Source organism: Nyctibius grandis, chromosome 2 (genome assembly GCF_013368605.1).
Source record: "Nyctibius grandis isolate bNycGra1 chromosome 2, bNycGra1.pri, whole genome shotgun sequence".
Taxonomy (NCBI): domain Eukaryota; kingdom Metazoa; phylum Chordata; class Aves; order Nyctibiiformes; family Nyctibiidae; genus Nyctibius; species Nyctibius grandis.
In genome coordinates this window covers 93729791-93745693 of record NC_090659.1, presented here as the reverse complement: position 1 = coordinate 93745693, position 15903 = coordinate 93729791, and positions in this window count along the sequence as shown.

Sequence of the window (15903 nt, the reverse complement as noted above, 5' to 3'; positions counted from 1 at the left end):
AAACAGAGCTAATGATCTAATAAATATGATTATATGAAAGTGGTTTGTCTCCTCACTGCATGAGCGAACAATGCTACTATGGACCAGAGTTCTCTTTGCCACAAAGAAGGGCTTTCCTGCTAAATTGAAATGAATAAACCGGAATGAGCAGAAAGTGTTACAGACCTAAAACTGGATCGCATTTTACTGGGTTTCTGTTGATGGATGAGGTTAAGTAAGGTTTGAAATTTTGCCTTCTAGTTAATTATTATGAGTTAAAAATGAAAGGAGAACAGAAACAGCATTTCAGTCAGTGGGAGGAAAATAAGCAGAAGAAGAAGAGAGGGAAACAGCAAACAAAACCAGCGAGGACAAAAAGAACTGATAAGAACACGGGTGTCAAAGGATGGTGAGAGGGGCAGGGACCGCCGCTAACCCTGACGGACTCGTGTTGCTTCCTTTGATATTCTGACAAATGGCATGTCGGGTTGGGGGAAAGAAATGTGATGATTCTGGGATTATTTATCATCAGAGGCTCTTTCCTCATAGCTTGCTTCTTGCTGAAAACCGCAGGCTTATCGCTGAGAACAATTTGTCCCAGAGACTGAGAGTTTAGCAGCAGCAGCCCTCAAACCGGCACTTCCAGCTTGCAGGATATGTCTGCCTCCCTCCAGAAGCTCACACCCGGTTTCACATACACTTGTCATTTCTGGAGACGTGACATAATCAGGAGTTCACTCTACACATCACTCTTAAGGATGAATCATTGAAGCTTTATTTAACAAAGCTGGATGTTAACTTCTTTCTTAAAGTTACCGGAAGAAGGAAACATAAATAACAAAAGGCCGTTTCTGACTGCAATGAAATTTCCCTTCAGAGCCTTCAGTATTTTCACTACCTTTGCAAACCTTGTCCTGTTACTTCTCCCTGCCCTAAGGCTCGCAGGACCTTTCCTCCTTTCACCCTCTGGCTTACGGTGGCTCTCCTTGCTGTTCTGTGAATTTGAGCTCTTGGCCCTCATTCTATTACATTACTTAATTGCGCTCCTTTTTAATATGCATAGTCATCCTCACTTGCATAACCTTCCTGGTTGTTACAGCTCTTTTGAGGCTTTACCGTTATATTCTGATTCCTATGTGTATACCTCCTTAAAACCCCATCTCTCACGCAGCGCCAGTGCTACATCAATCTTATATAACATTATCCTTTTGGTGTTCTTATTAGCGGAGCATTTGCCTAACCCGTCCTTCCTCAGACTGGGGCTCAGAGCCCCCCAGCAAATTACTGAAGTCTTGCTTTTCCACTCTGTTCTTTGAGAAAGAGTATTCCCCCTCTGCCTGCCTTGCCTTGCCCCGCAGATCTGGTTCATGCCTGCACGGCACGTTACCTAGTTATTTCTTACAGAACAAATGGAACATAATCCTTTTAGGAACATCCCCTTATGAGCCACAACATGTCTCCTACCTTCAACACCTCTGCCTCTAATTTACTGATTTGTTGTTAAAGATTTGCTGTTGGTGCTGACTCTGACTCAGCCGCCTCACAAATAAACACCAAAGAACAGCGCTGGCCCCAGCTGAGCTTCTCACTCATCTCGCCGTCCCAGCTGTGCAGTACCAGCACCTCCAATGGCCCCTGGCTACTGCTGAAGATCCTACGCTTTTGATCAGGTGTTGAGACAGCAACGACTTGAAGCCAGCCATAGACTTTATCCTCATTTGCTGGCATGTTACAGTAGGCAGTAAGATCTCCCTAACAGCATGACGGTTAAATTACGTGGACTTTCTTTGTTCGCGTGGAGATCTTCTGGAGTTAGGGAGAAGGCATCATTCTGGCAGTGCTAGGAATAATGAAGTCTGATTTCCCATCTGCTTGTGTCTCTTGCTTGACTGACTTTGAGTCCTTCGTCTCAGAGAGGCTCTTCCTCTGTCATTAAATGTTAAATATTAACACTACATTAACAGCTATATGTGGCTTTTCAACATGTAGAGGGTTAGAATTGAAAAAGGGCCAGATTTAAGGATTTTCTCACTATGTGGATAGGTGAGTGGCAGAGCTGAGATTAAATTTCTGGGACTTGCCTTCCTTGCCCTTTTGTTCTGGTCTCAGTGACATACAACCGTGCTTCTGCTGATGAAAACACAGACATAGGGAGTTCCTTGTGCCTGCCAGCCCATCATGGGCTTTCTAGGCATATAGAGTCAGTTGCAGAGAAGAGCCCACTGCTATATTAGAAATATGGACAACATGAAGTCATCAAGATAACTGCTCAATAAACCTCAACTTTTGAAAATCAAGACAGGTCATGCTAAGTGTCCTCACATCTCGATGAGTTGTAGGTTTGGCATGACCTCCATTTTGAGCACTTTTGGGTCAAGGCATTTTTCCTCTTGTAAGTCATTATTGATTGAGCCACAATTACAGTTTTGATGAGGGACTTCAGAGTGGCAAATTCACGCAGAGAGGAGCAAATGTAAGAAGAATGGGTAGCAATTTCCTTTGGGCCAGATGTGTACTGATCTGACATGTCTGTGCATAAAAAAAGGCCTGGATATGAAACCATCCATTGCCTCTGCTGAGCGACGGCGCGAATTATTTCTCACAGCCATTCAGAGGTGCTTCAGTTAAGCACCCAAAGCCGTGCAGCTCTTCACTAGAAAATTTGCTGGTATTTTGAAAACATTGTGATACTTCCCTAGTCTAAAAAATCGTTGACAACCTGTCAAAGATAAGAGTCAGCGTCTAAGTCTCCGCACTAATAATTACTCCTCTAACCTGCTACAGAAAGTGCCTTCCTCTTAGGAAATGTGAAATCTATGGCAGCTAATAACATCTTTTCAACATATTTACAGCAATTGTCCATTCTGACCCTCTCCAGAAACGTAGCTTCTGTTAGCTGCTTTTGAGAGTGCCAGGAGAGCACTGGCTGGTAGCAGATTCCCATTCTTTCACTGTTGTTAGTCTGTACTTGTAAACAGTGACCCAAAATAGAAACATGAGTGTTGTTTGAGCAGCTAATATTTGCTACAAAGAAAGCGGCTCCACAACTAAGGGCAGATCCCACAGCTTCTGCTCAAGTGAGTCATCTCTCTGCACCCAAGTGGTGCTGTCAGGTTCAGTAAGCCTGTCCGTGCAAGGCTTGAGGATCAGACTCATCGGCCTCCCATCATCTGTGGCATGGGGACAAAGACATGGATGGCTTTTGCATTGCTGATCCTCTGCCTATTTGTGCACGTGTTCATGAATATACTCTTAGTGGGGGAGGTGTGTGTGGGAAGAATGTAAAAAAGGTGAAAAACCACAAAATTAAAAGGCATCTTCCTCCACGTAAACACACTCCATTAAAGTTAAGGTGCCATTGCACGAGCTACTGCATTGCATATAAAAACGCTTCCTTGAAAGAGTCATTAAAATTGCAAAGTCAAGTTGCCAAAGGTTAAAAGAAGCCAAAATTTAGGCTGCCCACACAGTATTATTTCTGTACATCTAAGTTTGTGTATTATAATAGAGCCTTGAATGTCATGATTATATACCATTTAGCTTGTTTTTCTATGGGGAAGAGGCCCTTGTGGTCATGCTGTCTGTGTAGGTGTATGTCTGCTTGACAGTTGCCCCCTCCCTAGTTTTTGAAACCATCCACCAGTTTCAGCCAGATCTCTAAGATACTATACTGCCATAGATATATAGAAATTGGAGGTCAAATTGAGGAAAGAGATCCTGCTAGAGATCCAGTGAGAGAGAGCAGTGTAAACCCAGCCCTTACTAGACACCTAGAGAACCAACCTGAGGGAGGAGATGCCAAAAGTGCTCCAGGTATGCGAAAAGCCTCAGCTGGTCTCCATGCTTTGTTAAACACTTGGCCACAGTCAAAGTTTACCTCCTCTGTTGGTCCTCTGAATGGGCTAAATATATGTTGTGGTGATGCTCCTTCAGTAGGTCACCCTGCAGGCTGGGTACCTGCTGGTCCCAGAGCTTCTCACTCTTCTGCACAGCCCAGCCCACTGTGGTCAGTGCTTCCCATGGGGGCATTGCTGCAGTGCTGGTTTAGCCCACACCATTGGGAGTACCACATCCTCTGCCCCACATGCCACCTTTCACCAGCAATGCTCCTTCTCCATGGGATCTTCTGTGGCAGCTGCTGCCATAGCATGTGAGGGCTTCCCAAATGCTGGGTAAGTCACCTTCAGAAGCTCCCAGTGAGGATACCTGGCTTCAAGGAGAAGAGGTTCAGGTCCTCTCCCGCTGTTGAGACACACAATAGGGATATTATGCACATGCCCCAGAAGGTATTGGTAGGATCTGCATCCTACTTATGCAGTAATTTGACAGTCAGAAGCTGTACAAACCCCTGGAGGAGAGCAATGCTGGAGGGTCCCTGAAGAGAGACTGGTCGTGGTCAGGAGCAAACACAGGCAGCAATGGATAAGCAGCGGGGGTGACAGCAGGCTGGAGTGACTAAGCCTTAACCTGTCTCCCTAGGACTGAGGGAGACCATTATGTCCTTATTCTACAGACGGGAACCTGAGGTTCAGTGAAAGGGCAACTCAGATGCTGCTTCCTTTCCAGAGAAGAACCTCCTGAAGAAGAGGCAAAGAGGTGTTTCTTCCAAGTAGGGGCTGAAGGAGCGAGGCGGAAGATGAGCTGCACCAGAGCTTCTAACCATTCAGATGAACACTGATTTTAAACTAGTGTTCAAATGCCACCATGTCTTATGAAACAGAGTTTAAGATCTGCTGCGAGGCATGTCATAGTGTTACACCTCCATTTTTTATAAACCAGACCCAGCTGCACACTGCCCCTCCTCTTTCCAGTGTATGCAGCCTTTTGGCATGGCAGTATTGCTAGATCCAAAGGTTTAAAGATAATGATTTTTAGGTAGGTGTAATAGCTTTTATGAAGCCAGCTAATATAGCTGGAGAAAGCAGATAAGGTTTCGGGCACACACGCTCCTCAGGAAAGACTCAGTGAATTTCAAACCTAACTGCACATGGGGAACAATTGTTGTGGGTTAAATTAGACCTGTGTCTGAGCTAGACATCTGACAGCACCTGTGGAATATAAAGAGGATATTGGTGGTTATCTCCTAAGGGGAAAAGAGAGGCAGGTAATTTGTAGAATAATAGTAGCACAATGTAAAGCACTGAGAGATTAGTGGGAATGGTGAAAAGAGGAGGATGGTAACGTGCTCTAAAATGTTAGTATTCAGAAAAGTGATGAGATACAGTTCCCAGATTTACTTAGGGCAGGTTTTGTAGATTTTCTTTGAGAGTCAGGGCTGGGAGATCAGAGGTGGAATGACTACACTGTAAGAAATGTTGCCTGTTGGAAGCACTCCAGCTGACTCTCATAAGGAGTTGAAGATTGTATCTTTTGACAGGCTGAGAGAAAAGCTTTCTTCTGCCTTTGCAAAGTTGTGCCTACTGCATTTCAAACTCCCAAGCATTTGGCAGATCTTCACTGTCTCAACTTAGCTGCTAAACCAAGAATTCCTCCCTGTGTAGAGTTTTTAATGTTACTTTGCAACCAAAAATGCTCAGCTGCTAATTTAGGGGTGGGCAGCAGTCAAAACAGGATGATGCATCAGCTGACTGCATCATGTCTCATCTCACTTGCTGTTGATATTTGGATGCTGGTGAGGGTCCCTGTCTTTTCTGTGTGCCTAAAACCATCCTAGAGGTTCCAATTCCACTGTTGAGCAGTGTTTCCTCCTTAGGACAGAAGGGATACAGGAGGTTTCAAAGGAGGAAGCCTGACATCCATGTCCCAGGACATATCAGCCTGTTGGGTTGTGCCCATCTCCCAGGGCTAGTGAAGATCACCACCAACCGGTGGCCAGACAGCTCCTTCTACCGTGTTTTCCAGGATATCCATGAGCAGAATTCAACACATGGGGATGGGACAGAAGCTTCATTGTTTGCCTCAGCTGATAGTGAGATATCATTTCATCCCAGCAATGGACAAGGCGAAGCACATCTCTCCGCGTGCTCCAAGAGAGCAGGCCATGAGGCTCCCGCAGGCCAGCCCACCCACAGAGAGGGAGAAGACTGATCCCATGGGGTGGGCAGGCTCCCTGCTCACAGATGTGCTCAGCCTGGTATTGCTGCAGCTCCTGCCTGCCTGTAGATCTCAGCCAGCCCCCTTGCCTGAGGGTAGAGCATCACCAGAGCAGGGAACTGCTCCTCAAGCTCCAACCAGTCTCTCCTCAGCATATGTGACCTTAGAGGGTCCAGGGGTTGTAGATGGGGTTAGATTTGGTAAAAAATAAAATCTTCCTGACACTAATGGGACTCCCAAATTTTCCTCTTCCAAATCTAATCCATATTCCAAACCAGAGCTTCTCAGCAACATAGAGCTAGGAAATCTTCAATATCGGCAATGCTACCGGAGTTGGTGCTCTGAAATACTTGAAAAAGAAAAGTGATACGGAGTCTTGTGGGTGAATCAGAGCTGACACCTGGGGTAGGTAATGCCAGCTGACAGAATATTTCAGGAAAACCTCGAACACAGGGAAAGGAGGGCCTCTTGATGCCAAGTTTTTCAGACAATGTTTGCAGGAGATGTCATTGCCAGGTCCCCTTCTGGGTCCTGGCCATGCGCTGGTTCCTGCCAGAGTATCAGTACTGTGCAGAAACCTCCTCAAGAGCATCACCCATAACCCTCGGCACTGCAGTGGTGGTCTTACACTGGCTTGTGCCTGAACAGGCTCAGCCCGGCACCTGCATCTCTCTCCCCACCTGGGCAGCCGTTGTGGTGTGAAGTTAATGGAGAGAAGACACTGAACCAGGGGCAGCAGAGGTGCCGCAACTTGGCCGTGCATCTGTGAGCTCTGCGGGAAGCTGACGTTTTTGGAGTGGGCTCCCTGCCTATGCACAGCATGATAGTGACGGGAACAACCACGTGAAGCCTTTGGCGATGGCCTTGGTTCCTCTGCTCTTGGAAACTCTTCCTTTTGTGGACAATAATGCATACATCAAAGAATTAAAGTATTAATTCAGTACATGACCGTGAGTGTATCCTCTCACCACAGTTGTTTTCCTCTCTCGCATTGATTTTGAAGAGGCAATTAAAACCCAATGGTTTTTGTAGCAGGCGGTCCAGAGGTGAACAGCACCTGACTCGTGTGACCCCATGTGTGAATAGCTACCCAGTTCTCTGTGACAGCAGCCCAGCTCTCCTGTGGCTGCCAGGGAGATGCAGTTTGGGAAGCCTTGACACCCTTATTTCCCCAGAAGACCTTGGGAAGGCCTTGAGGCAACAGCTGAGCCCAGCTGGTGCCAATGCCAGGATCATGGACTCATGGATGCTCTCAGGTGAGCACACAGTGAAGGTCAGAGCCAGACTGTGGTGCACCGTGTGGTGTGGGCACCAAGGGGCGTGGATTAGTGGGGTCCCTGGGCTCTCGAGTCATGACTCCAGCTGGAAAGCCACCTATGGTAATTTTGAATTACCTGGCTTCCCTGTGGCAGCAAGTGAGTTGTGAAGGTTTAGCTGTGGTGGCCAAATTCCTCGTTCCTGGCACTTTGCCTTGGTGGGAAGGGTGGAAGGCAAGCAGCCGCTAGCAGAGCATCTGGGGTAACACATGGCATTTTGTGTGCATTTCATTTTCCACCTCAGACCCACTATTTGTATTCTGCCCGCATGCTCGTAAAGGCTGAGCCTCACCTGGGTTGCAGAAGTTGGAAGTTGCCTTGGAAACCGCAGCAAGCCCTTGATGGTTTCTAGACAGCTTCCCCCAGGCTGCGGGCTTTGTGCATGCCAGCAGCCAGCCGGTTTGCTTTTCCTGAAGTTGCTGGGTTTCCATCGTGCCTTTTCTCCCTGGATGGGAACCGATCACTTTGACTTACCATCTCCTGGTGCTCTGGGGGCATCAGATGCCGAGAGGTGCCACACCTGGAAGCTACGGTGGGAGGTGGGCTTGCCTGCTTTCACACAACACAGACGTCCCTCTAGGTAAGGTAAAACCGTCGTTGCCCTGACAGGAGAGGTACAAAGCAGCTGAACAGAAACAAACAAACCCCAGGCAGGTGACAGGTTCATTAGTCTTCCGTGGCCCCATTGTAAATGCTCTCCAGGCCTCCTGCATTTAGCATGGTCAGATCAGCCTGTGCGAGGTGGAGTGGACCTGGTCACCATGGCCATTGCCAAGTGCTGCGCAGGGGCTGTCCCTGCATCCTGGTGAGATGGGGCCAGCCTGCCCACTGCTGCAACAGACCCCGTTGTGTTCCTCTTGTCAGCTGTGCCTTCCTGAAGGGCCCATGAGGCCACTCTGTCATCTACAACTCCCTCATGCACCGTGCAAAGGGAGGAGGGGAAAGGCAGGCAGAAGAGGAAGATGCCAAAAACCACAAATCAAAACCACAGTAATGGCACACGTGGGGTAAGGAAGAGGAAGGAAGGGAAACACCACCCTCTGTCCTCTCCTGTGAAAACTGCCTCTGTCTCCTTTACCAACACCCGCCACTGTTGGGGTCCTGGAGACTCCACTCCCAAACTCATATTTATCTCCTTAAAATTATACCGTAGGAGTCCCCTTCTGAACGACGAATGGCATTCAGGAGCTCCCATACCTAACACCTTTCTTGTGTCTGTGGGCAAGACTATCCCCAAAAAACCTCCTTTGCTGGAGCATTTTGTGTGGGAAAAGAGAGATCCAGCAGCAGCAGAGCTCTGATGTGAAGCATAACGTGGTGCACATGGCCTTCATGTGGGTCATGGAGAAACACCTAAAGGTATTTAGGACAAGATGATGGGTATAAGACTTATTATGGGATGTGGTGGGAAAAGCATTTTTGGGATTGTCTACAACTTATTTTGGGATGTTTTTAAGGGACTTGTGGGAATGTGCAAGACTTAGTTCAGGATGTTGGGAGATGGATTAAAAGTGGGGAAAGGAAGGGATCGAGGTGGATTGGGAAGGAGCAAGCGTGGGAAAAAAGAAGAGAAAAAGGGCAAGTCAGTACGCTTGCCTGAGCCCTGCCTGCACTTGATCACTGCAATCTGTTCTATATTCTCGTTAAAACCTTTTTCTAGCTCCGTTCAATGGGCTGTGCTCTCTGGTCTGAGTGGAGATGTGTGAGCACAGCGAACGTGATGCTGGACTGGTTGGTGAGCAGGGGAAGAGGGCTGAGTACCACAGCTGCAGCAGGGCTGTGAGTTGGGGGCTTGCAGCAACGGGGAGAGCAGGGGATCAAGGACCAGCTACGGGCTGGTGTGTCCAAGGACAGCTCTGTGTGTGTGTGTGTATGTGTATGTGCATGTCCACACCCCACTAGTGGTCTTCAACCCTGATCAGCTGTTGGAGAGGAAGAGGATGAGACGGCAGGCTCCTCTGGCAGGCAGGGAGACCGGCCTGCTTGGAAGAAGTGATTGTCAGCACAGCAGGACAAATCTGAAGCCTTGCAGAAATCTCCAAAACCTTCAAAATAGTCACAGCTCTAAAAACAGGAATTTTTCCTTTCAAAGGTCTTTTGCTTTTCTTGCTCTGGGCTCTTGAGTGCCCAGTGGGGACAGAAGTTTGCCAAAAAATACACCAATTGCACTAATACGAAAAAAGTTAAAACCAGACCTACAGATTTTGAAGAGAGACACAAGAAGGCCGTGCTTTTTCCCACATAAAGATTAGCCATCAATAGGAGGCAATATTAACCAAAGGAGTGAACCAGGAGGGGATGTTACCACATGGGACTTGCACGAGGCTCAGGAGAAACAGTCCACTGGGCTGCCAGGAGCTCTGCTACTAACTGGAGGGCAGAGGGGTGGCTGTCCTTGAGTCTCGAATTTCTTCTGCTGTATTTGTAATGAACAAATTTAAAGTAGTGCAGGACATAGGATACCCTTCATATACCATCCTCCTGTTCCAGAAACAATGTGATAGTTTTAGTTGCTGCAAAATACCACCCAAAGAAAGTCTCCCTATCTTCGATGCTCTACCACTGGAAATGAAGTTGAAAGCGCATTGCAAAGCTCTACAAGACTTTACACCAAAGACAGTCTTTACAAGACATTACAAGACAGTCTTAGAGACTCATCTACAGTAAGTTTTACACTAAATTGCAGAGAAAACAGGGAAATTATTTACTTATCTGGGGCAACCTTTTATGGAAGAGCTTTAAACTTTGTGGGGTATTAGAGCCGCATAAATTCCATGGAATATACCATGTTATATTCAAATAGAAAATGTTGGGTGTCGCTATTTAGAATCGCAAATAGCTGCAGGTCTGGAGCGGCAGCAGCCTGAGTGTGGTCCCAATGGCTGTCATTTCGTTTAGAGCCTGGGAGTGGGGAGAATTTCAATCAGTTTTTATGTTCTGCAACAGTCTCTTTAGCTTCAGCTGGGGCCTGGTATCACAGCCTGCTCTGTCATACTGTGGCTCATGGGGAGACGTGTTAAGCCCTCACAAATATTTTCTTGCCAAAAAGGAGCAAGTAGGTTACAGGAGCTTTTTTTAATATATATATATTTTTTGTCAAGTGTGTAGAAAAAGGAAAACCTCTTCAGTTTCCAAGGGTATGTCTCCTAATAGCAAATAAACACCTAGAAGAACACCGCTTCCAGGGATGCAGCTCTGTGGCTCTTAGGCAGTACTGAGCTCAGCCGTGCCCAGCCGCCCTGGGGACTACGAACATAACACTTTCTAAAAGGAAAACTGAGGTCCATACATATAATCACAGGTCTTCAGGCTCTGTGGCAAGTGGAAAGAAACTCTTGGAAGCAACCCTAATCTTGATTTACTCATGACTAAAGCAGCGATGGTGAAGGGCCCCAGGAACTGTAAATGCTGGCCACCAGCTGCATCTTTGTGTCTTTGCTCCTTCATACATGTGCCCCTCCACCCCTTTCACACTGTGATCCTTGGGGATGCTCTTCCCAGGACCTTGCTCCGTGTTAACCAAAATTCAGGAAAGCATTTGGTACCGAAGCATTAAAGCGTGGCAGGGCACAAATTGCTGTTAGTTAATCCTGGTTGCTGTCAGGCATCCTGTGAGTCCATCTCCCTTTGCCACTATTATCAGATCACCTCAATGTCACATAGGCAATGACATCTTGACCTGTTTGCTCCTTCATGCTTGTGCCTCTCCAGTTCTTTTTGGGTATTTGCCTCTTCCAGGGGTGTGACTTCTGGAAAACTTTAATCGAAGTATATTGCCAGTGGGAATGAAAGCTATGCAGAGATGAGTCTAATGGGGTTGAAATCCAGTGTCCTAACCACATGCACAGCCGTTGCCATGTTAACAGTATAGTTTTATGATTTTTCTATAACCAATGTGGACAAGAAAGAAGACCCACACCAGAATTTCCTTCCCAATAATATCTGAAGGCAGAATTTATGGTACTATATGTTTGTGTCTTCAGCATCTCCTAATACTATTAGGAGGAGGAGGAGAAGGTAGAGGAAGAGGAGGTTGGCTCTGTGGGGCAGCTCACGCTGTGGCAATCCAAGGGTGGTGGCTGGCAAGGCAAGCAACATAGGACCTCCCTGGGACCAACAAGGGGAACACTGCTGGGGGTGATTTTGCTAGGGGGGCCCCCAGGTACCCCAGGGGAAGTCCTCCCATCCCCAGTGCTGATGTGCTGCAGGGAGGGAGGGGATGGTTGAGATTTAGCATTAGCTGGGTGGGCATGTGAGCTTGGGTGGTTTCCTGCATCCTGACCAGGGAGACAACCCAGGTGTCTTCACAGGGCTTTTAATTCCTCCCTCAGCCCCAAACCTCAGGCCAAAGCAGCGTGGCTCTGTAACACACACCAAGCCACTTTCAGAGCACTCACTTTGGAGACTGTTTCTTCAGACCTGTTTAGAAAATTAATAATAAGAATAGTCATGGTGGACTTAGGCCAGCCAGGCTGGATCCAGCCCAACAGTGCATGCCTGTGGAAGCCCCCCTGGGCTGTCTGGCCAGACACCAAAGAGGAAAGGTGTCTTCAAGAGCTTCGTTGATGGAGGGGCATGCCTAACACAGAGATGGGTCCTGCTGAGTGATGGGTCTGTTGCTCAGGCTGAGGAAAGTGAACATGTACCTATGGGGCTCTCCTGCTCCTGGATTTCTTGTGTTTGAACCAAAGTCTGGCTTGAGAGACTTAACCAGGGCAGCTGCTGGGTTCAGGATGGTGTCACAGCTCTACTGCTCTACCATAAAGCCCACTATCAAGCTCCAGTAGGCAAAGGGTTTTCTCTTCCATGAGCCAAGGGTGATGTAATAACTCAACACTTGTCCTCTCCACATGGTGGCTGGGCTCAGGCAAATTCCTTCCTGACCCTAAGTTGGTGACAGATGACAACCCCGCACAGGCCAGCAAGATCTAAGGACAGATCCTGGGAAACAAAGGAGTAGCCACAAAACTCTGCAGGTGGCTGGTTCTTAGAGCCAGGCCACCAGGAGGACCGATGGGGAGAGCTGCAGCGGCTCTTCCAAGGCTCACACAAATTAAGACATATCAAAAAGTATTTATTGATGTACATCAAGTGTTTTGTAGCAGCTCAGGTATTGGTATACATAGGGAGTGAGGCTCCTTGAGAGAGAGACAGTCAGGAAAGGACAGAGAGAAGATGTAATTTGGCTCGAGGCTGGGAAGTTGTCAAGCTCCTGGTCAGGTGTACACGTGCAAGCACAAGCGGTTACAACCCTCTGAAGTGCAATGTTAAGTAGCTGAGAGCCTGGGCCAACCGCTTCTTTTTTATTTTTTCTTCCCTCTGAAGTCTGCTTATGAGAATTGCTTTTGAATATTTATGTTTGGATTGCTTATTTGGAAGAAGTCATGGCTGCAGCTGCTCCTGCTGAAGTGACAGTCTGTGCTGCTGTCGCCTAGAGACCTTTAGTTCCCTCTCTAAAAGAAAGACTTTTTTTTTTTTTTTTAATTAAGGCTTGATTTGCCACACTGATTCAAAATGGGTATAATTTCAAAGAGCAATGGGATTTATTACTGGTTTAAAGACCAGTGTAAGAAAACAGATGATTGGAGCCACAGAGAACAAAGATGGAGAAAGGGCTTTTGCCTGTTGCAGCGATGGCTACTGCAGGAGGACCCAGAAGTGGCTACTCTGAAAAGATCAGCTCTGCAGGGGCAATACCACAGCCTTCACATCACACACATAGGAACTGCAGAAATAGTTTTAACAATCATAGAATCATAGAATGGTTATGGTTGGAAGGGAGGAAGGGACCTTAAAGATCATCTAGTTCCAACCCCCCTGCCACAGGCACGGACACCTTCCACTAGACCAGGTTGCTCAAAGCCTAATCCAACCTGGCCTTGAACACTGCCAGGGAGGGGACAGCCACAACTTCTCTGGGCAACCTGTGCCAGTGTCTCACCACCCTCACAGGAAAGAATTTCTTCCTAATATCTCATCTAAATCTACCCTCTTTCAGTTTAAAACCATTCCCCCTTGTCCTGTCACTACATGCCCTTGTAAAAAGTCCCTCTCCTGCTTTCCTGTAGGCCCCTTTCAGGTACTGGAAGGCTGCTAGAAGGTCTCCCCAGAGCCTTCTCTTCTCCAGGCTGAACAGCCCCAACTCTCTCAGACAGTCTTCATAGGAGAGGTGCTCCAGCCCTCTGATCATCTTCATGGCCCTCCTCTGGACTTGCTCCAACAGCTCCATGTCCTTCTTATGTTGGGGGCCCCAGAGCTGGATGCAGTACTCCAGGTGGGGTCTCACGAGAGCGGAGTAGAGGGGCAGAATCACCTCCCTGGACCTGCTGGCCACGCTGCTTTTGATGCAGCCCAGGATACAATTGGCCTTCTGGGCTGCGAGTGCACATTGCCTGCTCATGTTGAGCTTCTCGTCAACCATCACCCCAAGTCCTTCTCCTCAGGGCTGCTCTCAATCCATTCTCCGCCCAGCCTGTGTTTGTGCTTGGGATTGCCCCGACCCACATGATTTTCATGACCGAAAAGCACAGAAACGCCACATTTGGGTGAATTATTGTTGAGGGTCACCACTTCCTATGTGGCTGCCAGAGCTGGAAGCATCAGGAAAATGCATTTCATGCAACAACTGCGGCCTGCACTTGGCGTTCCTCACTGACTTCAGGTAACAAGACACCATCTGCATTAGTGAGCACATGAGAAAAGTCTAAAGCTGTTGGCTGGAAGATGCCGCATAAATTTCTTTTTTTTTTTTTTTTTTCCCAGCACATAATAAGGCTACAAATAATTCATAAGGACAGAAAATCACATGCATGTGTTTTATTTGAGGATTAGGTAATCATGCAATTAGAAACTAATACTGTGTGCAGGTGTGGCGGCTGAAGGTAAGGGTGCATGTACAGAAAGTTTTCACAGATTCTGATTTTTAATGATATATATATTACTCTTAAACCAACATACAATGTATAATTGGCTGGACAGAAATAACAAAGTTTACATGTCAGCAACAAAACAAGTCCCCAAGCACAAGTGGCTCTGGTCTCCTGGATCCCTCTGGATCATTTTGAATTTTCTTTTATGCAGAAACCCCCTTTTCCTACTAAACAGAAACATCTGAATGTTTAACCTCAATGTTTCTTTCAAAAAGAAAAAGATATTTCGACAATGCCATTTTTGTGCTATCAATATGACTTCACCAGAGTCCTAAATAAAATGTATTTCTATTGCTGTTTATTATTTGGGAACCGCACTTCATCCAGAAAAGCTGACATGCACATCCTGGAGCAGCAGAAGCAAAAAATAACTCTCCATAAATAGGTGTTTGAATAAGACGAGCAGAGATTTTTCTCAAGAATGGAAATTTTTCTCAGGTGACAGTATTGCTAGACCATAGTCTAACAAAATTTTTCTGGATCAGACATTGTAGTAGCTTAATATTTTGTCCTGAAGATAGATGCAAAGGAATCAGAAAGTTTTCTGGAAATGTCTTTATTGGTTTTAATTTCTTCTTGGTAGTACAGCAGACTCAATGGTTTGTGTTGTGGGTTTTTTTTGTTATTAACGTCTAATATTCCTTAAAATTTTCTTAAATATCCAATATTTCATTTGCCTACCATGAAAACGTTTTTTATCTGTTTCACTATGAATCGCCTTCCACAGCTATTTCACATTTCAGAAGAAGGGGAACCTACTCGAGCAGAAATTTTTAACATCAGTATTAATAAGGGATGTCTATGCCAGCACTAAACAATGGTGAGCACTTTAAAATCTAGGCTGACAGGCTTTTCACGGCCAGGAAAACTTCCCTGACATTTTTTTTTTCCTAAAACAGTTTCCTGATGCGCCTCGACGTGATATGCCACGATGCAAGCTGGCAGCACAGAATAGCAATAGAATCCATTAAATCTGTGTCAGGAGCCAGTTACCAGAAATGTTACATAGTAATTCTGACGAGGACTTTCTGTGAAATAAATTCTGGTTTTTCAAATGAGATTCTGAAAAATCACCCACTAACATTTCTGCAGAAACGCTTTACAGCTTGTGCAAATTGTAGAGGACAGCTCATCTTTGCCCACAAAAGCTTAGAGAGCTTGTAATTTCCTGAGTTACTGCTTGTTCTATTGACCGTTTGAGGGAATCGTTTGGCATCGGTAAGAGATTAGTTTGTGTATCAATGCAATTCAAAAGTTCACTCAATTTACACAAACTGATGAAAAGCTTAATTTGAACTCTCAATAATTCTACCTTCCCCCGTCTCAGGTTCACAGCACAAATTTCATCCAGTCTTCGAGAGGTTGCTTCACAGCGGGGGAAAAAAAAAATTTAGCAGATGACAGAAAACATGTTCCCAACTCGCATCAAGGCTTCACTAATTAGAAGGGCACGTCGCGCATACAGAGGTGTAATGTACCGCCGCACAACAGCCAAGGGGCCGCCTGCGCACCCGTTACAAGAGCTCTCCTCTTGAGCAACATCGCGGAGCCTCCTCTCAAAAACGTCCTTGGAGAGGGCAGGAGACTGCAATGGGGCCAGGCAGGGCAGCGAGGAAACAGCAGGG